Source organism: Callospermophilus lateralis, unplaced genomic scaffold, assembly GCF_048772815.1.
Source record: "Callospermophilus lateralis isolate mCalLat2 unplaced genomic scaffold, mCalLat2.hap1 Scaffold_123, whole genome shotgun sequence".
Lineage (NCBI taxonomy): Eukaryota > Metazoa > Chordata > Mammalia > Rodentia > Sciuridae > Callospermophilus > Callospermophilus lateralis.
The window spans coordinates 2,683,792-2,710,148 of NW_027512416.1; the positions used below are offsets into that span (position 1 = coordinate 2,683,792).

Genomic DNA, 26,357 nt, shown 5'->3' on the forward strand with positions numbered 1-26,357 from the left:
TCGTCTTTGGATTTCTGCACACTTCTAGCGTCATGTTGGGGATGGGAGCTTTGGGGTCCCTGGCTTCTCATGCACTCCTCTCAGGACCAGAAGCTTCCTTTTCTGTCACCCAGGATTTGTGTTCCTGTACTGAGGCTTCATAAATGTATATTTTCCTGCTGGTGAAGTTCTCTGTGGTTCATTGAAACTGAAAGGTGTGGTGCAGATCACTTGACCACTTGGTTTGGGAGATAGCAGTTGTTTCCCCAGGGATCTGCACTCAAATTGGAGGAAGGCAGAGTGCTACAATGTTCCAAAACAGTACGCATCTACCCCACCCCAGCCCCTGTGGGTTACTCCTGCAGAAAGCCCCTGCATTGGGGTCAGATCCTCACTTCAGTAGCCAGGAGTCCTGCTGCTTTGATCCATGGGAAGGTCAAGGGGAGAAAGAAGTTGGGGCTATAGCCACAAAGAACTTTAATCTTCATGTACATGTCAGATGCTAGACTGTAAACCTGGGGGTCATCCTGCACACTGCCCCTGTGTCCTCACTGCCAGTCTTAAGGATGGCTGTGCTGTTGTGTGGCTGCCCATCCACATGCAGTCTGTGTAGATGCCGTCTAGACACTGGTAGAAGCTAACAGAGAGGGATATTTTCATATGGTCTGTAGTGCCTTGGTGTTCCTGCCCAGATGAATGTATTGATGCTAGGTGGGAAAGTGTGTACACTACAGTAAAGTTCTGGTTCTTACTCCAGCTGCAGTGATGCCTGTTTACTGCCTTGTTTAAACTTTGTTTTCCCTTGATTTCTTTTTGAGCCAAGAACATAAGACCATAGAAAGGCTTTAATTTCTTTCCACTTGCCTTTCTGTCTTGTGACAAAAGACTGCAGCCTCAACCCACATCAGTGATATTTAACTTGCAACATGAAATGATTGAAAACAAATAGAAGCTGTTCTCACTGGGCAACAGACCATACACCCAGAAATCGCTGAGGGTGGGCAAGGTCTGTAGCCCATGCCATGAAGCATAATACATAAACATGTGTGTGGTTTTTCCTATTGTAAAGGAGGCAGGTGGCTTGATTAAATCAAGCGTTTATTTGGGAACAAAAGTGTCATCTCTGGCTACTGCAGATGAGACAGGTGCTCTGGTGGCACAACAGCTATTGAAAATGCAGAGAGGTGGCATCTGGAATTCCTTTTAAGCTGTGTACCTCTGCTGCTAAGGGCCAGAGTCTGCTGGCTCTGCCAAGTCTTGGGAGACACCTGAGAGATCAGCAGTGAGCCCAGAAGGTCCTGAGTGAGCTAACTGTGCATCAGGATTATCAGGGGCTTCTTCATATTTTTTTTTTGTTTGTTTACACTGCTAGAGATCAAACCCAGGGCCTCATGCATACTCAGCACATGCTCTATGATTGGGCTCTGGCCCCAGCCCACTGTGGGTCCTGGACGCTTCACTATAGCGGGCTTCAGAAAGCTGAAAGAGGCACAGGAACCTGCAGTAGGGGCAGTTTCTCTTGTCTAGCCCTTTGGGATTACTGAGGCTAAGTTTGGACTATCTCAGATTAAGTGCCCTCAGAGAGAAAGACCCCGCCTCACATGGTCCAAGATTATTCCCAGATGGTTCCTCAAAGGTGAGCCCTGGGGGACATCAAACCCCATCCCTCCCTTAAACCTGCCAGATCAGGTAACCTATTCACACATCACCACACAGACCCTCTCTGACCTTTCACTCTGACCAGGAGGAGCTCTGCCAAGCACATTTTTATACTATACATAGGGGAGGCAGGCTCCTCTCTAGCTGTAGAGGTTCAGTAAATAGAGTGGTATTATTTTCTTACCTGAAGGTGAAAGTGGTGAGGGCATCCTCTACCTGAGAGTCACGTTAGCAGTGAAGAGTAAGCATCCCTATGTCTAGAGGGTACCCTGGCTTCTTTGGGATCTGCCTAGGACTTGGTCAATGGAGAACACACAGGGTGGGCCACACAGGTGGCAGAAGGTGATCTGGGGATTGAGGTGTCCTAAGTGGACAGGAGGCCAAGTAACTGCTAGGTGGGGAGCCTGGGAACAAGGCTTCCCCAAGAGAAGGTCAGTCTTTGCTGGGCAAGATCCACCAGCTGGAAGACCTGGAATGCCCATCCTATGACAAGAGCAAGGTACCACCTCAAGGTGCAAAACTCACAGTACTTGGACACAGTGCAGCACCCCTTCTCTGCATGAGGATGCATTTGCATTTATGGTGTTTCATTCTTTTTCTTATTTTTTACTTGTAGATGGAAAAATACCTTTATTTTTAATTTATTTTTATACGGTGCTGAAGATTAAAACCAGCACCTCACACATGTGAGGCAAGCACTCTACTACTCTACTACTGAGCTTACAACCCCAGCCCTGGCCGTTTGGTTCTTTATTTTATACGCACACACACACACACACACACACACACACACACACACACACATATATATATATATATATAGAGAGAGAGAGAGAGAGAAAGAGAGAGAGAGAGAGACAGTGTAATATATTACAATTCTTATTACACAAATAGAGCACAATTTTTCATATCTCTTGTTGTATACAAAGTATATTTACACCAATTTGTGTCTTTGTACATCTACTTTGGATAATAATGTCCATCACATTCCCCCATCATCTTGAAACATTTACTGTCTGTCTAAATAACTAGTGTAAACAAAAGGCAATCGTGTTGTTCTTTTCCATGAGGTGCAGTTCAGGTGTAGGCCCCATCTAGGACAACCAAGGGCAGCTGTCCTCAGAACAGGTTTGCCAGCCTGTGGCGACTCAGAGGTTGCCACTATTGCCGGTTGGCTTTGGTCAGGTTGTGTGCCAGCCAGTTCACTTTGGTCTTCCAGCTCTCCCTCAGGGCTTCATTGAACTTCACCTGGAAGTGCTTCAGCCCCTCCTCCTCCGTCTTCCCCAGCACCAGAGTGTCCTGGGACAGAATCATCACAACTGCATCAACATTCAGGGGGCCTGACCCTGCTGCATTTGCAATCCCTTCTGCCTCCCTGTACTCCTGCCCCCTCAGGTTGTTGAAATTCCTTCCTAAAAGAACTGCAAGCAGATGATCAGGTGGCCTCATCTTAACTGCGAGAAGGGCAGGAGAAGCTTTAGGGAATACACCCCCTCCTAGTCTGCCTCTCACCAACTGAAAAGACAGGAATGGAAAGTGTCTTGCAAACCTACAAGAGACTTTATCTCATTCATGAAAGACACAGAGGACACATGGGATGACCAAACAAGATCACAGTTCACCTTCAACTGGGCGGGACTAGGCCCAGGGAGTCCAACATTCTGGCCATTTCCCACCATACTGCACTGCTGGGCCTGGGACGGCATGAGGGCCCCCATCTGTGAGGTAAATCTCCTAGGTCCCTGAGCTGTTCGGGCAAGATGTACTCTGACCAGGATGAGCTCTGCCAAGCTCATTTTTTTACACTATACATATGGCAGGCAGGCTCCTCCGCAGCTGTAGAGGTTCAGGCAGGCCTTGGGAAGTTTGTGGTGGGCCCTGGCCTCTAGTCTGGTGTGGCTCTGTGCTGGCATACCTTCAGATACTGGATGTCTTTGGAGGAGCTGATCTCAAGCAGGCCTGCTGCCTGCATCAGAGCAAAAGTTGGAGGAAGAGGAGCCCATGGTGCCGCAGAATGCTGTAGGCCTGTTCACAGTAGCCTCAAAACCTGCAGAGGTGAAGGAAATAGGTAAAGCCCTGGGTCCTCCCTGCCACCCCCAGCCCCAGACAAGCAGGGGTTCGGCATCCAGCCAGCACCTGCCCCTGAGTGTCTGCCCCTGGTCGTATTATGGGTGTACCCAGATCCTCTAACCAATGCCCCTGCCTGGGCCTGCCTCCTACACCTCTCATGGACCTCCTGTTTGCACTGCCCAACAGGGTACTCTGGGATTGGGGTGCATCTGCAGAGAAGGCAGCACCCCCATGTTGGGGGCAGGAGTTAGCCTGAGGGCTATGTCCCTATCCCTGCCCCTGGCTGGACACTGTCCCCTCACTTGGGCCCTGGGTACCCTCACCTTTCAAATTTATCATTATTACTAGTATTGCCCTGCTGAATCACTTGGACAAAGTCATGGGTGAGGATGAATGGGACTCGCTCATGGTTGATTCCAAACTTGGTCTTGAAATTCCACAGAAAGTGGCCAAAGTCAATATGAAATAGCTGAGGGGAGGGAAGGTCAGCTAGTGAACAGGCTTCACAAAGAGAGGTTCTGTTTAGAGAAAGTCAGGAGGACTTGGGGCACTCTTCTGGGAGCTGTGGGCAGGGCAGAGAGGCCCCTGGGCCAGGCATGTAGGACAAGCTCACTGGGCAGCTGAACACAGTGCCCCTTACCTGCCCACTCTCTCGGATCATGATGTTGTCACTGTGCCGGTCACCGATGCCCAGCACATATGTGGTCACACAGTAGCCGGCACAAGAGAGGGTGAACTCCTCAATGGCTTGATCCAGGGCTTCTCTGGGTGGGGAAGATTGAAAACCAGGGCTCCTTATCTTTTCCCTCCTCTTGAATCTGGCCTTGTGTTAATCAACTTGGAGGGCATTATTCTGGAGCATAGGTCACTATGCCCAGCTTGAAATTGCCCCCTTCTTCCACATGATATCATTCAGAGAAGACAAGGTTTATGTGTTAGATGAAGAGAGGCTGCATAAAGAGGCACAACTGACAGCCAAGTCCCTAGGTGTGTGACTGGGCCCTTGGTAGATGCTCTGGGCTCAGGCAATATCACAGATACTAGTCATAGCACCAGCTATTTCAAACCACAGCAGAAACACTCAGCAGAACCCACTCAAGCTACATATTTGTGACTAAACACGGTGGTGGTTTTAACACCCAATGAGTTGAGTAGCATAACACAGCCATGAAAAATGGACACCCAGGAACAGTGACCTTCTCTGTCCTGCCCCAAATCAGATGTGGGCCAGGGCTCAGCTGAGACAAGCATCCATGGAAACTGTCACAGGCCTTCCCTCACCTTTGACTCCGAGCCTCTCCCAGGAATAAGAAAGCCTACCCAGGGTTCTTGGACTTGAGCCAGTTGAGCAGGGCATCCTTGTTGAAGGCAGCCATGGCAGCCAGGTTGCTCTGGTTCAGCTGGATGTTGGCAATGGTGTCCGAGTGCTGCACTGCCTCAATGAGGCCCATGCAGTCACCAGTGGGAAGGCAGCCATAGGGGGTCATCCTAGCACATGAGAAGAGGCACAGGCAGACACTATGGTTAAGGACATTCTCTGGGGCTACCGGAACCCCCTGGAAATTGAGGCACCCAACAAAACCACAGGGAACACTGCTCAAATTTCTGAGGATGCCAGACGGGGTGTGAGGCTCTGGGGAAGGTGCCTCAGAGACACAGAACTGGCACCCAAGTTGCAGAGCACACCTTGGCTGGGCTCATGTTTGCTCTGAAGAGAATGAGTCAGCGGGCTTGGAAGAAGGTGGCCCTGCTCCCCAAGGGGTAGGAAGCCAGGAAATAGGAGCTGAGTACCAGGAATGGCCTTACCCAAACCCCTCCAGCTGCCCTATACCTCTTGTAAGAACAGACGCTCTCACAGCCAACAGGGAGGTGTCAGTTTAGACCAGGAACTTCTCCAGGTGCAGGCTCTGAAGCCTGTTACAGACCCAAACAAACAGATGATGGATAGAGGCCCCACCTTAGGTCCAGGCCCTCCTGCTTCCACAGGGCATCCATGAGCTGGATCATCTGCAGAGTCAGCATGTCTTGGCGGTGGTCTGGAAGGGCAGGAGTTTCTAGTGGGTTATACACCCATGCAAGGCTCAGAGTATCTGAGCTCTGTCTTCTCAGGGAACCCCCTGGGGCCCTACCACAGAACAGTATGGGTCTAGGTGAGAAGGCCAAGGCCTCAGCATGTCCCCTGCCCAGTCTGGCTCACCATCCCCATTCTTAAAGGTGATGCCAATGCTGTCACCACTGCCTGCCTCCTCACTGCTGTACATGATCCACAGGGGTTTCATCTTAGAGTCCATGAAGGTGCACCTTTACACACTGCAGGCAGAGGGCAGTGTTGGCCTGGGCAATTGGGGGCTTATGGTGGGGGAGGGGGCTTAGGGCCTGGCTCCAGATAGGGCTAGGCCTGGGGCTCACCAGACTTCTTTCAGCATTGTGCTGGGGTCCAATGGGGACTGCAAGTGTGAAAGGGCTTCTAGGTAAGTATCCTGGCGCATGTACAAGTGCATCAGCTCCTTAGTTTGGGGCTTGGTGGTCTTCTGGGAGCTCACATTCACAAAGTCGCTCAGGGTCTTCAGCTTGCTCAGTGCTTCTGCCTGGTGGGCAGAATGGAGTAGCAGCAGTGCACATGAGCCTGAGCCAGAATCAGGAGTATGACTGTGAAGGGGCCTGTAAGGGGAGCCCACCTCAGGCACAGGCACTCTGTGCCTCACCTGCTTCATTAGCACCTTCATGTTGTGGGTGCTTCCCCTGAAGTAGGCCTCCATGATGAGGCCAAAACGCAAGGCCACGGATGGCACATGCATCTCAGAGCTGGAGGGAGAAGATGGGGCTGAGAATGGCCAGGAGTGGCACATAGCCCCTCCCCAGCCCAGTGAACATGAGGTCAGCAGGCCAGGAGACCCTCATCCCCCATGGCCTTTCTAGGTTCCCAAGGAATCAGCAGGGGTGCATCCAGCTACCGAAGATGCCAGAATAGGAAGTGGCCAATCTTTCAGTTAGCCAGAGCCTGGTCCAACGAGAATTGGGTCAGTTCGCAGTCCAGGTAGGACTTGTACTTGAGGACCTGCACCAGCTGCAGCAAGCACTGGAAAAGCTCATCGTCCCTGTGGGGGAGGAAGGTTGGTTGAGTCTGGGGTTCTGAAACTCAGGACAGAAGTCTCCAGCTGGCAGGTGACTGGAAAGAGGTTAAGGCCAGCCTAGGCTCATCTCCACACAGCACCCAGTTCCAGGTTGCCAGGGCAAGCTGTCTTAGTGAGGAGCTGGCAGCCTGTGGGCCTCAGTGCCCAGCTGGGACTCACGTCAGTTTCTGCAGCGACCTGATGGCAAAGGAGCCCACGTGGCAGTCGGGGAAGCTGAAGTCCAGCAGCTCCAGGGCATTCAGGACAGGAAGCTCAGGCCAGGAGCACAGCAGGTAGAGCATCTGGAGGACGCTTTGCAGTCAGGTTGTGGGCGGCCCACTGCTATCTCTCTACTCCAGCTGTGCCCCTGGTGCCCCTTTCCACCCACCTGGGCCACATCCTCGTGCTTGTTCCACTTGGTCACGAGCAGCAGGTGGGCCAGAGCCTCTGGGAAGTGCTCCTGCACTTCATGCCGCATCTTCCACACCAGGTCCTTCTCATGCTCATACAACTCTCCTGACCCCCGCTGCTCCAGGATTCTCTGCAGCTTGCAGCTTCTAAGAGGCGCAGGGAGTGAGGCCTCCAGCCCAGCACCAGGCTCCATGCCCCACCAGCACCCCAGCTCACCTCCTCCTTGGTGGTAGGCCCACGCTCCCTGTGACGTCCCAGCTCTAGAATCTGCAACAAGTGTACCTGCTGTGAGCTCCCCAGCACTGGCAGGGCTCTAGGCAGGACATCTGCACCTCAGCACTACTGCCAACCACTCTTGCTGGTGGGAGCCCTCCTGCACACTGCAGGGCATTCAGTAGCATCTCCAGGCTCAGGCTGCCACAGGCCAGTAGCACCTCTCCCATTGGCTGTGACAGCAAAATGTCATCAGACATCACCAACATCCCCTTGTGGGCCACATAGCTACTGGAAGGCCTCAAATCAGCATAATGACCCAGCCCCCAGCAATGGGCAAAGCCTGGGGTGGCCAGGGACCCCCTCTGAGGACCTCCAGGAAAGCTCCTGGTTAGTGCTCAGCTTCCAAGAAGGACCTCACTGACCTTCTCCAGGTCAGGGTAGTACACAGGGTGAGGGGCCAACTTGGGCAGGTAGATGACCAGGGTGACAGCACTCTCTGTGTTGGGATTGCTATGCACAGTACCCATGGAGTTCAGCAGGTCTTCTTTCTCATCTGAACGCAGGGAGAGATATAGTTGTAGGGGAACCAGTTCTGGATGCCTTACCCTCCAAGAGCCTCTCCCTGCTGGGCTGGGTCCACCTGGGACAGAGGGCCACATGTAGAAGCAGAGCTCCCCAGTCTTGAGCTGGTCCTTATAGTCATACAGCATGAGGTTGGCCCAGGCGATTGGGCAGTCCTGGAGAAGGATACTACAGATCAGAGTGAGCCTCTTCTTGTTCATATGCAGAGTGGAACCAGTCTCCAGGCCAACCAGGAGAGAAGATCCAGACTGCATGGAAGGTCTCCAAGTTAGACCCAGGAGGAGGGGAATGACCCGCTACCTCTTTCCTGTCAGAGTTTCAGTAATTAAGCCAGCAAGATCCCTTCCTTGCTGCCTGCATCTTCACACCCAGCATCCAGAGACACTTGAGTAAGCTCACCAGTCCCATAGCTGACCCAGGACAAGGGGCAAGTCACATCTTGGGTCTAGTGACTTGGGCCCAGCCACACTCTCCCCAGGCAACCACTAACTCATCATTTCTGTCCCCCTGAGAACACTGTCCTTCCACCAAGGGCGCTTCTTCCAGGACCCCTAAGGACCAGAGGCCTGGGCTAGATATTTCAAGTCAGGCAAATCATGAGCTATCACTCAGGCAGCACAGGAAGCCAATCTAAGGAGCCAGACTAGGGTGGGCAGGGAGACTGGGGTCCCCAGGCTCTCCCAGGACCCCTGTCCTCAGGGTATCTGCCTGTGGGAACAGGATGGCAAGAGGCCCCAGCAAGGGGTTTCACTGGGTGTCTGAGGCCTGGGCCTCTCCCAGTCAGTCCAACCCACCACCTTCTTGGACTTTTTCTTGCTGGAGCGCACCTTCTTGGCCTTCTCCTTCACCACAAAAAGTGCAAAGCAGAGCCGGGCCATGCGCGGCAGGTCACAGATGTTGATGTCAAACTCCAGATGCTGCTTCCACATGGGCTCTGAGCACACGCTCACCTCCAAGCTGGACATCGTCTTGCACAGCATTTCATTGCCATGGAAGAGCCCAGCCTGCACCACCAGCTGGGGAAGGGGTACAGGGCATGGGTGAGGGAGAGAAGGCCCCACCCCATCTAAAGTTCCAATCCTCTCCTTGAAGGTCCCCATTTACACAGGGGTCCAAATCTACTTCTTGCATTGAGATTGGTCCAGCAGAGTGTAGGCTAGCAGCTCAGTGGTACAGATGTCTTGGAGCATTGGTACCCCAGGCTGTACTGGGGCAAGCCAGTCTCAGTACACTTGACTCTGTGGGTCAACTCAGAACCTCAGTTTTCTCATCAGGGTTCAGAAGTTCTAGGGTCCCTTCTGCTTCTAACAGCTCTGGCTACCTTTATGCCTAGCATCTTCTGAGCCCCATGTGGCTCCAGTCTTCAGTGCACCTGTTCCAGTTCCAACCTGCCAGCCCATCCCCAGAGCTGCTCCCACCCAATCCTCCGTGACTCCTGCAGACACACCCCGCTTCCCAGATTGTAAAGCAATGCCAAAAAAAGAGACCCAGACAAGACATGCTATGCTCTGTGGACCCAGACAGGCATCACCTCCCAGAAGTGGGACAATAAATCCACCTCTGCAGGTGGTTATGAGTGCAGAGGAGCCATAAAAGTGCTTTTTGAAGAGACAACAGGGCACTGTTCCCATAGCCCATGGGGGCTCAGCTTCCAGGGAGAACCATGTGCAGTGTCCCCCAGACTCTGGGCACCCCTGGGTGGGTAACTCCTGGAAGCACCTCAGCCCAGCTGCAGCCAGCTTCTATGGTGACTTGCACATCTCTGACTGGGCCTCCTACTTCAATGGGCTGTGCCTGATTTCACAAGCTCCACCAAAGTCAAATACCCACAAGTTGCTTGGCCCAGGTTTCCATTAATCAGCCTCCCTGGCCGGCTTCCTTCCCCTCTTATTGTTTGGATGTGGTTCACAGCCAATCCAGGCACAGATAATGAGTAATTGTCCAGGTGACTTTTGTGTGACACACTCCCACTCTTCTTTCTCTGCTGCCCCTCCAGGCTACAGCACACCCTGTTTGTGCAAAAAAAACAAAAAACAAAAACAAAAAAAAAACACATAAAAAACCACCTGTCCAGTCACCTGGTACCCAAGCCCCTATCTTCATCTGCTCATCAGCATTGATTTTGCTGCCCTGGATCAGCCCATTGCAGAAAGGCTGCCCCAGTGACTACAGGGACACAGAGGTGGGCTGGAGAGGAGAGAAGAGGGGCTTAAATCCCAGCTCATTCCCCTGACTGGTGAAAGGCTGGAGAGAGGGGGAGAGGGTCCCAAATTTGTGGCAAGGTTCAGAAACCTGTCACCAACACCATCCTTTACCAGTATGCCACACAGAGGCCCAGAGGCCCCAGCCCCCCTGAGATCTGCAGAGAAGTAGGCAATCTGGGAATGCAGTAGCTCAGACAGGACCCCACCCTGGGTGTCAGCTCAAGGCCCTGACTCTCCAAAAGGACTGCACCATCCAAAGTCCCCTGGATCAACGCCTAGCCCTGGTGCTGCCCAAGAGGCTCTAGGATTGGCCAAAAGGAGGTAGGGAGAGAAAGAGGGTAAGAAAGGGGAGAACACCATCTCACGTTCTTCATGGGAATGGGGGGCAGTTTGGTGTTTGGTTTCGGGACCTGAGAGGCCGGTTTGCTCTGCTCATCCTGCATGGCAAGGATGGAAGAGGAGTGCACCATGGTCAGGTGGGGGGGTCAGTCCACTGTGCAGGCAGCTGCATATGTACTGAGATGAGAGTGTAAGATTGAACTGTCAATGGGTGGTATATCCATTCCCTGGAACCAAGAGAGACCCACAGTCTGGCTCTCTCACTCCTATGCTGGCCCCTTCTAGAGTGGTAGGGGTCCCAGAGTGCAGAGGGCTCCTTGCAGGCCTCACCTTGAACTGACAGAGCAGGCAATTGCCATAGAGGTACTCATGCCGCCCATTCACCTGCAGCACATAGTCCTCCGGCTGCTCCATTGTGAGGTGCTGGTACACCTTGGCCTTCTTCTGGAGGGCACAGGCCATCAGTGCTAAGGGCACATCCTTGGTGGACACCTGGATGATGAAGCTCTCTTGTGGGGAGGAGGGAGTGTTGGAATGCTGCTCTCAGGCCCATGGGCTTCTGGGGAAAAGGGGCAAGGCCACGTGCTTATCTTTATTGGGTATCCCCAAGTGTGAGCCCCACAAGGACAGGACCTGGGTCATTCACTGGTGAAAGTAACAGCAGACACCCAGGAAATACTTGTCCAGTGAATTAAGGGACCAATTCAGCCTTGGTGAGCTTACCTGGTGGGATGCTTGACTACACCCCTTGCATGCCTGCACACCTGGCAAATGCCATGTGATGCCAGTGAGAGAAGAGAAATTTGGGGGCCTGGGACACTGGAGAGTTTTATCAGAGGAAGATTGCCATGGGCACAGCAGCCCATGTGCCACAGCTGGTGCAGCCTCCCTAGGACATGGGCTATGGGCTCACCCTGCTGCCCTCAAATTTGACATTGACCAGGAGGTCTGGGTTGGAGATTTGAGAGGTGTTGCTGTCCCCCCAGCTCCTGGTGGAGGGCTCCAGCTGAAGGGGAAAACTCTATTGCAGCCAGGCCTCCCAGCCCAGCTGCTGCCAGCGGGCAGCCGCCTCCTCACTGAACTGGCGCATCTTAGTGCAGAAGTCATTCACTTCTGGGTCTTGGAGGCAGTCGAACTCATGGAGGCCTGTAGGGCAGGAGCAGGCTCAGTGCAGGTGCATGTGGCACCAGCCACCCAGGTGTGCCCTACCTTGCCGAAGTGGGGGCTGATCTATGAGCCCTACCTTTGCCAATGAGGAGGCTGATCTGTGAGTTGATGAGCTTCTCCATGCGGTCACCCTCGCGGGTCACCAGGCGCAGCATGGGCAGGAAGGGCCGGACATCACACAGCCGCTGCTGCTCATCCTCTAGCTCCTGCTGCTCTGCGGTCTGGTTGACACAGGTGAACACATAGGCCTCGGGGTCACTGAGCATGTGGAAGAGGGGCTCATTCTGGGCTTCGTGCCACAGCATCTGAGAGGAATCGTTATGGTCAGCCTTGCTGGCCATGACAGCTGCTGGGAGGCAGGTAGAGACCTCTAGTCTGGGCATCCCATTCTGCATGAGCCACATAGAGGGCAAAGGGAGACCCCAAGCATCGCTTCCTAGGAACCCTTTGGCCCTTGTGACCAACCAGCTAGTCAGCAAGCTTCCTGTCCCTGTGCTCTGTGAAGGACTTAATGTGTGGAGATTGGGGACTGAGCAGCCAGGCCCTCCTTAGACACATTATCTAGCGCTGCTTTCACCCCACCAAAGCAACGGTGGCCTTGAGCCATGGCAGAACTGAACCACTGTGACACATAACACATAGCCCACAAAGCTTCATATCAATAAAAATATGAAGAAATCAAAACCACAATTAAGTGAGAGATGGGACCCCAGGGACAAGTCTGCTACTGTAGTGTTTCAACTTTAGGCACATTGTTTGAAGTTCTATAAGCACATCAAGTGAACCATATAATGATGTTTACAGGAACTAGAATATGAACAAGATGTTACTGTGGTCACTCAGAAAAACAAGTCATGAAAGTTCATAATCAGAATTTAGTTAGAATGTGGTTAGAAAACGAAAAATGACTAAGAGGAGTGCCTGTGGCTGTCTTCTATGGCAGGATCACAGGCAAGTCTCTTCCTTCTCATTCTTATTTTCCAAAATTTTATGGGCCATTATTATTATTGAACTCAGGGACACTCAACTACAGAGCCATACCCTCAGCCCTTTTGTGTATTTTATTTAGTGACAGGTTTTCACTTAATTGCTTCAAATATCACTGTGTTGTTGAGGCTGGCTTTGAACTTGCAATCCTACTGACTCAGCCACCAGAACATTTGGGGACACACCCAGCTACTTTTGAAGTAGAAAAATTTAAGGAAGGATGGAAGAAAGCCAGAGAGAAATCTTCAAGGACATTTAAAAAATCCCTCAAGTGTGATCCATTGATTCTATCATTTTTTTCCTGTTCTCAATAATAGCTTTTAAAATTGTGAAATAAATTCTTGCCCTCGGGCAGTCCAAGGCATGACCCATTAAACCTGAGTTTGTAAGTGGCACAACCCCATTGAAAACCACAGGACAGCATCTACCAAAGCATATGTTCATTGCTTTAACTCAGTAATTCATCCTGAAATTCATCCAATAAACCTGAGGACCCTTTCCAAGGATGATGGGCACTATGTTGGTGACAGTTTTAAAGACAAATTCCTGCAAGGCCCTTATGTGGCTGGGAGCAGACTGTGGTCACTAAAGTGACAGACAGCATAATGTGAGTCAAACTTTCAAAGTTCCATTCCAGCACTGGAGGCTTAAGGGCAACTGAGGCTAGTAGCTGGCCCTCTGGTAACTAGGGAGGGGAACACATTGCCATGGGGTGAGCTGAATTCAGATAGTAAGTGGAGTTCAACCACCCATTTTATACAAGTTATTGATATTGTATATTTTTCAAAATTTATATCTGAGGTTCTCAAGTGTGAGGAACAATGCCTCTCTCTTTCTGAGCTCCCAGGGCTGACAGGAGACCAGGCAGTACCTGCTTGATGGTGCTGAGGTTGGCATTGCGGGACACAGGGAAGTTCAGGTAGATCCCTGTGGGCAGAAAGAAGTCAACCACCACACTCTGATTCTTCTCCTCCTCGGTCCAGAATTCCATGGGACAGTCAATCCCCAGGGGCATTCTGTGTGTGTGTTTGTGAGTGTGTGTGTGTATTTAGATATATTTTACTTTGTGAGCCTTGAAATTCAGGTTTACAGCACAGTATTTTTTTCAAATCTGAAAGCACACCCTCAGTTTATTTGAAGAGCAGTTATTAGTTGATGGCTAAATTTTACAAGAAAAATAAAAGTATCACTTTTCCATGATTCTCCTGAGAATTGAATATCATAAAATGCAATCTCTTAGTGAATATTCAACCAGGGGCTGTATGTGTAACTCATTGGTAGAGTACTTGTGTAATGTGCATGAGGCCCTAGTTTCAATTTTTGGAACCATAAAAAATATCATAAGAAAACGTACAGAAAAAAGCTCAGATTTCTCACAGTGGCCACCATCACAGTCTCAAACCCTCTGTTGACTTTCACTTCTTTCCTTTCTTTTTACTCAGTTTCTCACATTTGCATTTGTGTTTACTTTACAAATATCCTCATGAAACAAATTTTTACCTCATGGAAAGTATGATGATGACAAAACAAAACTAAGAAATCAAAAAAAAGATATTCTCAGTGCCCCTTATTTTATGAAACTACAAGTCAAAGACTTCTGTAATTCCAGTGGCTAAGAAGGATGAGGCAGAAGTTTTTCAAGTTCAAAACCAGCCTCAGCAATGAGCAGAGTGCTAAGCAACTTAGTGAGACCCTGTCCCTAAATAAATTACAAGATTGAGCTGAAGTTAAATATTAAGTGCTCCTGAGTTTAATCCCCAGTACCCCCTGCAATAAGGTCAATGGTTTTGATATAAAACTTAGAAGACACAAATATCTATGAGCTAGAAAAGTAGATGGGACTCTAATTTTGGCCAAATCACATTCATTCAATATGAGATGACAGAAAAAACAGTCAACAAAATGCTCATGTTTCCAATTGACAAAGTGTGGAACCAACCTAGATGCCTTTCTATAAGGAAATAAAGACATGGATACACACAAACACACACAATGGAATATTACTGAGCATGAAAAGAGAATAAAATTATGGCATTTGCCGGTAAATGGATGGAGTTGGAGAATATCATGCTAAGTAAAGGAAATCAATCCCTCCCCCCAAAAAAAGACAAATTCATTCTCTGATAAGCAGATGCTAATTCATAACTTTGAGAAGTGTGGGAACAGTGGAGTAATTTTGGGTATGTTCAAGGGGACAAAGGGAAGGGGAGGGGCAATGAGGACAAGAAAGATGGTGAAATGAGACCAACATCATTACCCTGGGTAATTTTATGAATGCATGAACGGTGTGACCCTATTTTTTGTACTACCACAGATGGAAAACTGTGTGCTCTAGATGTGTACAACAAATCAAAGAATATTCTACTGTTCTTTATAGCTGATTAGATAAAAATAAATGAATTAATAAATTTTAAAAATTGCCCAAGTTAGTTCACATCACAAGAAAGATTTTAATAGGAATCAAAACTACACATACATACAAATTAGAAATTAAGATCTGCTTTTTAAGCTATTCCTGAAACTCAGAAAATTCAATAAAGCTTTAATCACGTTTTCTAGCAGCTTTGGTTAATGTTTTGATAAATATTACTTAATGCTGTTCAATAATGATCATAATAAAAATTTGTTCATATAAAAGGCTTCATATGCACTAATCTCTGATTTTCTACTACTGCTAAAAATAAAAGAATTAGACACATATTGGAATAAAATAACCAGAAATTATTCTCTTACATTAATGGATAACTTAAATACTAGATTTTGAATGTGAGTGACTGTGAATGGACTCATATAAAAGTCATGGAAAGGCTATCTTACATCTAAAGGCTCTAAGAGAAGATTTTTTTTTGCATTTTCTCATATCTAATGGCTTCTGGTATTCCTTTGTTTATGACCATAAACACTTCCCTTCTGTGTTTATTGGGCCTCCTAAACAAAGAAGATATATAAGCCTTTCTCATAGGGAAGATGTTGCTAACATAGCGAGTAATTACCCTCTAACTCCAACAGGGTCTGACAATCTATTTTAGGATATGAAAGACCCTCAAGAAGATTTGTATTTTGAAATATTGTTTTCAAAGATTGACAAAAGTCAGTTTATTTTGCAGAATGAGTGATGTAGTTCTGTGCCTCTGCAGTCCAGAACAGTTGGTAAAAGAGCCACAAATGTAATATTAGGACAGGGAATTACATTTCAGAGCTGACAAAATCTTGAATACAAAAGAAAACATAAATTCAGAGAGAATCATAGCCATATAAGCCCATTTGACAGAATTAAATTTATAAGAAGAACAGAGGACAGAGGCATTTTAAAACAATTTAGTGTATTTTTTTTCTATATTGTTATTAATGTTTTCCACAATTATAGATTTCTGGATCATGTTGATTACTACTTCATGTACCTACAATGGATATGGCACACTGAATTTACACCCATACTCATGCACTTATCACTTATCTTTTTTCTCTATAAAAATGCATATGTATATGAACATATTTTTCCCACATTTCCAAGATTTTGCCCTGAAATTTCTGTGATATCACTTCTCTGAAATGCATTTTTGTTATTTCATGTAAGTACATCTAAGTATTTTACTCCATATAGTTGGAAAACATGCGACAATTTTAAGGCCCTTCTTATTTGTCATTTATACACTATAATTAAAGATCAACATCAGCACCTTCAGAAAATTTAAGTCTAATTCATCTTTCGGCAGGTAGGAGAAATTTTATTTTTAAAAAGAGTAATAGATTTAAAGTCATTCATGGTGACTTAGAGAATCCCAAAAACCTAGGGTGGTGGTGCTAACACAACCTTACCACTGAAACATATGGATTACACTCCAGGTCGAACACTTGTACTATGCTTTCACTGGAAATAGTTTCTTGGTTATGAATATAGACTTTTCTCTGCCCCAATAGCCTTTGAAATGTGGAAATTGCATGAACTCTCTAGAATCATTTTCAACACAATTAGCATAGACCCATTCAATAATAGGAGACCTCCATATTTTTTTAAAAAATAAAAAGCTTTCACCAACCTAAAGAGGTAATAAAATAATCTCTGAATAAAAAAATAACAGTCATTCATTAGATTGGTTTTAAAAAATACTAAAAATAATTTTAGTTAGTAATACATAACTGTACTCTAGAAAAAGTAATATAAATGCAATTTTGATTTTTAAAGTTGCTACTGATTACTTCAAAGAAAGTATAAAAAGTTGGGTACATGGGCCAGAGTTGTGTCTCAGTGGTAGAGTATTTGACTAGCTTGTGCAAGACACTGACTTTGATTCTCAGCACCACATAGAAGTAAATAAATATCCATCAAAAACTAATAAAATATTGTTTAAAAGCTTGGTACAATTATTTATGCCTGTAATTCTTGTGGCTTAAAATGCTGAGAAAGGAGGATTTTGTGTTCAAATCCAGCCTCAGCACAAGCAGGGTGCTAAGCAACTTTGTGACACCATGTCTCTAAATAATATACACAATAGTGCTCTGGGAATGTCTCAGTGATCAGGTTCCACTGGGTTCAATCCAAGACACCATAATAAAAAGTGGATTTTTAGTGTTAACATTATAATACATGCCCCTAGTGCCATCAATTTGGGAGGATAAGGCATGAGGATTGAAATTTTAAGGCCAGCTTGGGCAGCTTACTAACATGGTGTTTCAACATTAAATTCAAAAAATGGCTGGGAATGTAATTTATTAAAATGGCATCCTAGATATCAATCTCAATAATCACAAAAAGAGGTGTTATATCTTCTCAAAAAGTTACACAAAATAAGTTAAAAATTTATAAACTGGGCAAAACTAAAAAAATTTATTCATAAATGATAGCATTGAAAGGTACAAAGAGAAGTGACAGTGGGAGACAGACAGCACAAGCAAGGTGTTAGGAAACTCAGTGATATTCTGTCTCTAAATAATATAAAAATTGTGCTCTGGGTGTGGCTCAGTGATCACACCTAGAGCTAGAACTCACATACAACTAAGCACTTTTAATAAAAAAAAAAAGAAGTGAAAGACACAACAAGGGAGAAGCAGGTAAGAGACTTAAATTACCAAATTATTATGATGAAATTTTCAAAATAATAATAATAATAATAATAATAACATTTTAACAAATGAGAGAAATAAAAAATAGCATCAGATACAAAAAATTACATAGTATTGATGGGAACAGAAAACAAATTTTCATTAACTAGAAATGTAGTTGTATATAACAGTTATTGTTCTGTATAAAGTGTTTACTTATTTAATATATATGATGCTTCTCACTAAGTATCATAGTGAGGGAGGATAATACTTAGTTACATTATAGCATAAGGCTACTTCTATATTATTTCATACAGTAGAATTATAGGGGCTGGAATAAAGAGGAGGTATATTCAAGAAGAAAGAAATACTAAAGTTTGAGGCAAAATTGAACTTTAGAACCTAGAAATATTTTGGTTTCATTACATTCTATTTATCAAAGTGAACAAAATATTACGTAAGTATTATATAAAAGTGATATCTGTATAACATACCACATGTATAGAGGCTTTCAAGGGAATTATGTAGAGCTTATTACAAAATAGAAATTTTCAGAAACACATAAAAAACTGAATTAGAAATATCATGTGTGTAAATAAACCTCATCACTGTAAAGACAACCATTTTTTTTCTCAATTTAAAGTACAATATTTCCCCATAAAAAATTTAGCATGATTTTGTTTTAATAAAAACAGAGAGAAAACCGAACTCTTTTTTTCTGAAATTTATATGGGAAGTAAAATATGCAAAATACTCACAAACCTTTAATTCAGAAGAACAAATAAAATAGTGATTGTTATGTGACAATAATGTATATTATAAACTATATTGCAATAATATAGACCAAAGAATCATAACATGAACAAAATCTGAATTCATATTTATGTTCATTTTGGTATTGCTAAGAGCAACAGAAAGGTCTATCTAAATTCAATCATGTGAAAAATAACGTTAGACGTGAATGGATGAAACTCACCAATTTAAACTTAGAAATTGGGACTGATGGCACAATTCATGTGTGCATAATGTGCAGGGTACTGGGTTACAACCTTAGCAACACACAAAAAAAGATGATGTTAAGGAGAAAATTATGCTGAAAATAAAGAAGAATTTTAAAATTATGGATCATTCTTCCACCTATAAATACACTTAACAAAAAACTACTAATGTTATAAGTGTCTTCTTTTAAAGTGAAAAAATGAGTAGACTGACTAAGAAGCATTGCACAAATTAGAAAATATCTACCTTTAATCAGTACAAAATGCTAGATTACACTGGGCATTAGATCTATGTTGAGCAAAGTACCACATTTGGGACCAAATTTCCAAAGGCCAGAATAACCCTCAATAAAGAAAAATGTGGGAGAAGTGGTCCACATGTATCTAAGGCACAGAAAATGTCTGATTTTCTAGGTATCATGAATATATACCCAACAGTTTCATGAGCTGGGATAAATGAAAAGAAGTAGCCAAATGTCAAAGGTGCCAGTTAATCTCAAGACATTATCAGCATATTTTCTCAAGTGTTCTTGCTGGCAGTATTGTATTGTGGGTGTAGTAGTGTAAAATAAAGTGAATCACCAATACCCTGAGTGAGATTTTAGACCTTCCAGAGCCCTTTCCCAACTCTGCTGACCACAGTAATAACTCCACAACTACCGAATGCTTCTAAAATAAATTTGTTTGTGCATTGAGTTTTTCAACTTAACAAATTTTTTTCAAGTTATAATGTTCTGAAGTTTCCAATTTAGATGCAAAGGTAACTGACCATGTGCAAATATCTGTAAATTGCAAACAAATAAATTTGCATTCTTTTTCTAGGACTTTTATGGACTATGGTTTCTAACAGTCATTCACAAATGAAGTCAGAAAATAAAATCCCTATTTATTCCCAAGATATCTTTACACAACACTCTTACACTGGCTACTTTGCATAAACTTGTCTCAGGGATTTAATGCATAAATCAAGTAAATTTCCTGCAGCCTGTACAGTGCTTTTGGAATGGCTATTATAATAATCAAGTAGTCATACATCTAGTGGTAATATTAGGGTTACTAATTACAACAAACTGTGTTTGTGTTTTGCTTCGAAAATGATGATGGAATTCAAAAGTAATGTGTTATAAAAGAAATCTCATGAAAAAGCAAATAAAGCAACATGGAAATATACATGGGTTCTGATACAGGGAGTGAATGAAAGTAAATCATATGCATATCAATTTGTGAATTGTGGATAAAAAGATACATCCTATGATGTATCATTTCTGACAAAAGAGGAATATAACAATTTTGAATGAAAATTTACTTCAAAATACACATCATGTCCCATATCAATAAACTTTCATAGATGTTAAACTGGGTCACTTACTATAGAAATATTAGGGTTAGTACTCAATATTCTCTGAAGTTCATTTTGAGTATTCAGAAATGAATATCTATGTCAAGAAAATGAATATTTATGAGAAATATCTTGTGAAAAGTTGATAATAAATCCACACAGATGGACATGAAAGAATCAAGGTAGTATAAGAATATGACACATATATTTCATGTTTGCAAATCCAAACTACATATATATATATATATATATATATATACATATATATAAATATATGTATATATATATATTAATACATTAAAATATAATAGTATGTATGCCAATCGAAATTCATAATGGGATATATATCCTTCCCGTATGTACCCAAAATATTTATTTTCCTCTACATTGTTTCATGTATAAACTTGTTGAAGTATAAAGCACACCACAGCTTGAATTGTCAGTTACCTCAGTGTATTGGGGGGCAGTGAGCTCTTCATGAAATTCGTATTTTTCAAAGTGAGAGTACTCTCAAGAATATACCTGTGATGGCAGTAGGATTATATATTTGTATAGAAATATACATTGTGACCCAGGCGACAGAGACAGGGAGTCAGGAAGTTACATATTTGTTAATTTTGAAAATTCATGGAGAAGTAAAACGAGAAAAATGTGAGACAGGTTTTATAATATGTATCTCTGATGAAGAAAAAGGCAAATCCAAGTATACACCACGCCTCCTATCAAACGTTTCTACTTCTATTCCTTTAGGATTATTTTTATCGATGTTAGGATAAGGAGTCAGAGTCTAGTAGGTTATGGGTTAGTGTCAGAGATTCAATATTTCAAATGGCAAAACGGAAAATGAGTCTAATATATATGTGAACATGTGGCACATAAAAATTTTCCACTGTCATCCACCACAATGCCTTGACATTACTATCACACCAAATAAGACACAATGAGAGAAGAAGAGGAAAAAAATCTGTGAATACATATCTGGAATTGGAAATTCTGAGGAGCTCACAAACTTGGGTGTGGCAGAAGAGATCCCAAAAGTAGGGGACAGGGTAAACATTCCCCAAACATGGGAGCTTTGCTGGCCTAATGAGTTCTTGACTATCTGCCTCTGACATTTGTGCACTAAAAATATAGCTTTGTGCTTTAGCTTCCTTTGTAGTGAGACCATCAAAGCTTGGTCTGAGTCTATTTGAACAGGAGGACATGGGTTCATATTTTCCAATAGGAACAGGAGGCAGCAGAGCTGAATCCTCTCTTTGTAGGTAACTGTGGCCGTTGGGGTATGAATGTCTCCCTGGGTGGATTGTGAAGCCTTTGGCTCACCCTCCAGTTTTAATGGCATTTGTTGCAGCTTCCCTGGAAAATTGGTGTTTGTTTTTGAAATACAAAGAGGTCAACCAGGACACAGTGCTGGAGGGAGTCTGTCACGTGGGGTGAGTCAGGGTCTGAAGAAAAACACAAACTGGGCTGCTATCCCATATATCTTTCCCACTTGAGTGTAGCAACTTGATTCTGAGCATCACACCAAATCCTCTCCCCACAACAACATGCCTTTATATTTTAGGGTCTGCTGGCTGCACCTTGTCAGTCACATGTCATTTGGAAGCCAATGACAGAACCACAGGGGCCCACCACAGATATTGGATCACACACCTGCACTCCATTGCTCCAGGCCCAGTTCCCTGCTGGCATCTCTGTTCTTCACCATGGTCATGAATTCCACTCAGTCAAAAACAGCACTCGCTGGTTCAGTCATGATGAGCAGCAGGAGATCTAAAGGTTCTTCAGGGATTTCTTCTCATGGGATTCTCAAAAACTTCATGGTATTGGCCTAGCCATATTTCTAGAATGAAGAAGTTGACACTGTGGGTTTTGATTCATTCAGGAGCCATTAAGTGTTGAGAAATCTGCTTTCAGTAAAAGCTCTGGAGATCGCACACAGGCAAGACTTTTCAAGGAGTGGCGAAAGGTCACAGGAATCCCGGCCCATTGAGGTCTAAAATATGAGGTTCATGTGAGTTTTGACTCTCAACTATAGCTGAAAAGGCTTTAGCAGCAAAATCATGTGAAATCCTGGCTGAGATTCTTAGTGCTGTGGAGAAAGCCACCCTTGGCTTTGATAGACCCAACCTGATCTTTTATTAAAATTGCATGCCATCTTGCCACAAAGCCATGAAAAGATAATTTCGGCTTTACTATAAATTACTGCAAATTCTGAACCTGTTTGGAATGCCTGCCCATGCCTTGAACTCACCCATGCCTGGCTCTCTGACCAGATTGCAGCCAACTCTGAAACATAGTGACACCTCATAAATATTGGCCTTCCCTGGCCAGAAAACGACCCTCTCTGAGGCTCTAATGGTCCTCATAAATTCTGATGTTGGGGCCAGCAAAAAATGTAAACTACCATTAGTGTGATGCTTGTCAGAGTTCTGTTATCTGTAACCCCCCTTTGTGTAACTTTCTGGGCAATAAAGCTGGGCTGTAGGAAAGGTGGGGATGCTGTCTTGTTCCTGCCATTTTGGGAGGGAGAAGCAGCCCGGCCAGTTGAAATAATAAGCTTGGTTTAATTTGATTTTAATTGGAGTCGATGGTCTTTTCTTGCATCCTGGTCTAACAGCCTAGATCTCAGTTTCCAAAGGCTCCTCTAATGCCTGGCCTTGTAAAATCCCAACTCAATTCATGGCAATAGTTTTCTGAGATTCATTCCAGAACTCAGTCTCTAATGGCATCACACCAGAGTTCAAGCTGACGTGGACCCAGTCATCTTTTCCAACCCCCACACAAAAAACCGCTATTCTAACAAAAACACTCCCACATGGCCCTCATCTTCTTCCATACAGACACTCATCATAACATTCTGGCTGGGGGTTTGCATAGGGGGAGCAGTCTAAGATGGTGTGCAAAGTAAGCTCTCATGCCCATCATATGCCAAATGTCTTGGTGGCCTGGACACCCTTCATGAGAAATAGGAGAGATAAAATGGGCCTGTAGTTAAAACTGCTCTGCTTCTCAAATTAGAGGCCTCATGCCTGCCAGGGGTAGATTCTTTATGTGTACTGGACTCATGAAAAAACCCAAATACCTGTGTGCTAGTTACTGGATGGCTTGCAACAATTCATTTGACCCAGAGGATCCCTGTTCTTACTTCATACGGGTCAGGAGCCTGACCAGAGGAAGGCAAGAGACTTCATCCAATAGTACACTTCTTTTTCACCCCTTTAGATTAGGATGAACACATGGGATTTTTCTTGAGTTGCCTGGGGTGCTGAGAATGTAATTCACAGCCACACACAGGGCCAAGAGTCTGAGTCAGACACAGCTTTTACAAAGCACTTTACCTCAAAGGCACAGATTAGGCCTCTTCATTTCCAATTGAATCTGTTTTCTTGAGGATTCCCAAAGGAGTGCCCCAAGGCAAACACCTCCCTGACCTTCAGGGGAACAGAACAATAGGGAAGAAAGAAGCCTGGAGAAAAACTTGGCTTTAATTGAACACTGTGGCACTGACAGCTCCTAATCATGCAACTTGGGTTGCCATCTATCCAAGCAGGGATTCTCCAGAGAGATTCTTACCAGTCATGCTAATTTTTGAGTTTTCTGAGATGCTTGGCATTCCCTTCAGCAATCCAGTCCATGGGCATGTCACACAGCTTGAAGGTGGTACATATCTTGGACACAAAACCACGAACCCCTTCAGAGAGTGGCCAAAATTCAAGAAGAATACAGGAACTTAGGATCTTGGTAGGTGTTGCCCATCTGCAAGGCAAGCAGCAGTCCATTCATAAATTGGCCATGAGAAGTCCTGCAAAGATTTCCACTAGACAGGACACATTCATGGCTGCATTCTTCTCTCTACTCTCTGTAAACACAAACCCAGTGGGATCCACTGACATAGAAAGACTCAGTATTCTACATTCCATTTCAAACCAACAACAACAACAACAGAAAAACTTTTTTCCTTCATGTTCTCAGAACATGATACAAAATGACAAATTGCAACACACACCCACTAAGACCCACAAACCGCCTTTGTATTTGGTCTGCATCTATCCACTCTGTTCTCTGAGTGGTGGGTGAAAATATGTTCCCCAGCTGTGGCCTGCCCTGTCTCAGCTCTTGTCTCCTTGGCCATCTCTGTGTAGTTGTCAGGAGCCAGCAATGAGCCAACACTTTTTTCTCAGGAAAGGTCCCTGTTGAGACCATTCAAGGCATTTGGCTCTCCACACATCACTAGGTGCCAAGAAAGGATGACTCTGGCCTTGGTACAGACAAACAAGTGAGCCCACTGAGACTGGAACTGCCTCTGGGTGCCTTGCCTCCTGGATCCCAAGTTCAGAGAGTTCCATCACCAAGGAAGTGACGTGAGGTCACTTCCTTTAGGGAAGTGAATGAGGTCACTGCCTTGGCAACCACTTTGTCCTAACAATTGTTTCCAAGGGTCCCATGAGATGGAGGCCGCCCCACCTTCCTGTGACATTTTCACAAGACATAAAGCTCTATATACCCTAGGATCCAGGGATCAGCAATCCAAACAGGCCTGATTGTGTTCATCTTCCCTGCATTGAGAAGAGAGAGGCTGATTCAGCCACATCCCTTCATCCTGACTGGGTTGTTGGCCATGGAAGATGACTTTAGACCTCACAGGTCCTACCTAGCTGCCTACATTTGCTCCAGGGATCATTTCTGCATCTACCTTTGAGCTTCTCAGCAGCTGTAGGATTCCCTACATACCTGTATGGCAAGATCAACTCAGGACCTGCTGTTATGTGAAAATAGATTGAGGGAACAGAGTATGGTTAAGGGTCATATCATGTTCGATTTGGATTAGGAGTCATTCTGCTGGATGAATACAGGTATTGGGCAACTGGGATATTTATAAGAATGTAAGGTGAAATGTAAGTATGAAAATAGAAAACTAGGTAAGATCTGAAGCACACAAGGGTGTTGGGCCCTTGATTTAGATACATAGTTTTGAATTATGTTCTGCAGAGATGAATCCTCTAAATCCATAGAGAATGGCCTAAGATCTTGTACCTGGGACTACTGAATGTAAAAGAGAACTTCCAGTGAAATAGAGAGAGTAGGCAGGATTCCAGACTAGGGTAAGAAAGAAGAGTGAGTTTAGGGTTTGGACAAAAGGCCCTTTTTGCAACCCAATGAATTTCTCTTAGAGTGTAAATGGGAATGTCAGCACACAAGAAGAGTCAGTCACAACAAAGCACTTGGGGAAATGGATATCAATAGGGATGTTAGGAGATCGGGCAAGGTATAAAATGAGTGATAGGATCAGGGATATTTTCAACAGGGGGATGGTTGAATACACTATTCTAGGAAGAAACAAGTGTATACTCACCATAGGATTGAAATTTGAAAATAGGCAATGCAGACGCAGATGATTTTAGTAATCCATGCTCTCTTTAAAATGAGGCTTTGGGAGAAGAATAAGATAATTGTGAGTTTTGCATTTTGTGTCCAGAATATTATGTGATGAAAAGAATACATGGAGCAGGTGACATGTGTATTTCTTCGACCATTTCTGGGAGCATGTTTTGAAACCCTATCATTTAGAGTTTGTGCATAAAAATAGGTGTATCCTGGGTCTACGTATATAGAGATGATGCATGAATAGACCATACAGTGAATAAAAAGTAAAATAGTTTACTATTTTAAATAATGGATTGAAATGAGATTTTAAAAAATACATGAAATCTGGTATTCACATACAAACATTCAATCCAAGTAGTCATACATCTAGTGGTAATATTAGGGTTACTAATTACAACAAACTGTGTTTGAGTTTTGCTTTGAAAATGATATTAGGACAGTACATGGCACATCACAAATACTCACAAGTGTTAGCTATTTCTTATTTACATATCAATTCCATGTGGAAGAACATTTCTTCTGATCTTTGCTCTAGATCTGAGAGCAGATGATCTAGCTGGAATAGCACAGTTTACACTGGATTGTGTGTAGTTATTTCTTTCTTATCCTTGTTAGTCTTAAGATTTTAAGAATGTACTTGACTTGTTCTCATATTACACTATGAAATTGGATATGTTAATTATTCACTTAGAAATCTTCCTTTTAATGCATTGGCTCAATTTACAACTCTCATGGTTTTATCTTTGATTCAAAAACATGCACCCTTTTTCATCTAACCTGGGAGCTATAGATGGTATGGTATTATTTTAGTATTTGATCTTCTTTTATGTTTATTATTTCTTCACTCATTTATATAGATTCT

At 44.5% G+C, this 26,357-nt stretch overlaps 1 pseudogene; it reads right to left on the reverse strand.

Moving 5' to 3' along the window:
• Positions 1 to 2,799: 2,799 nt before the first annotated feature.
• Positions 2,800 to 13,742, reverse strand: LOC143640131 (phosphatidylinositol 4,5-bisphosphate 3-kinase catalytic subunit delta isoform-like; annotated as a pseudogene).
• Between the last annotated feature and the right edge of the window lie 12,615 nt (positions 13,743 to 26,357).